Here is a 227-nt window from a genome sequence, read left to right on the forward strand (position 1 = left end):
AGTGGGTCAGACCATAAAGAATCTGCCTGCAATGCAGGAGAGGTAGGTTCAGTCCCTGGCTTGGGAAGATCCCCTGGAGAAGGGAATGGCTACCCACTTGAGTATTCTTACTAGAGAATTCCATGGACAGAGGAGCCTGGTGGGCTACAGTCCATGGGGACGCAAAGAGTCAGACACAATTGAGCAATGAACACTTTGACTTTTCACTACTTCCTGGGGAAGAGAAA

This window comes from Bubalus kerabau, chromosome 13, assembly GCF_029407905.1.
Source record: "Bubalus kerabau isolate K-KA32 ecotype Philippines breed swamp buffalo chromosome 13, PCC_UOA_SB_1v2, whole genome shotgun sequence".
NCBI classification, from domain to species: Eukaryota; Metazoa; Chordata; class Mammalia; order Artiodactyla; family Bovidae; genus Bubalus; species Bubalus kerabau.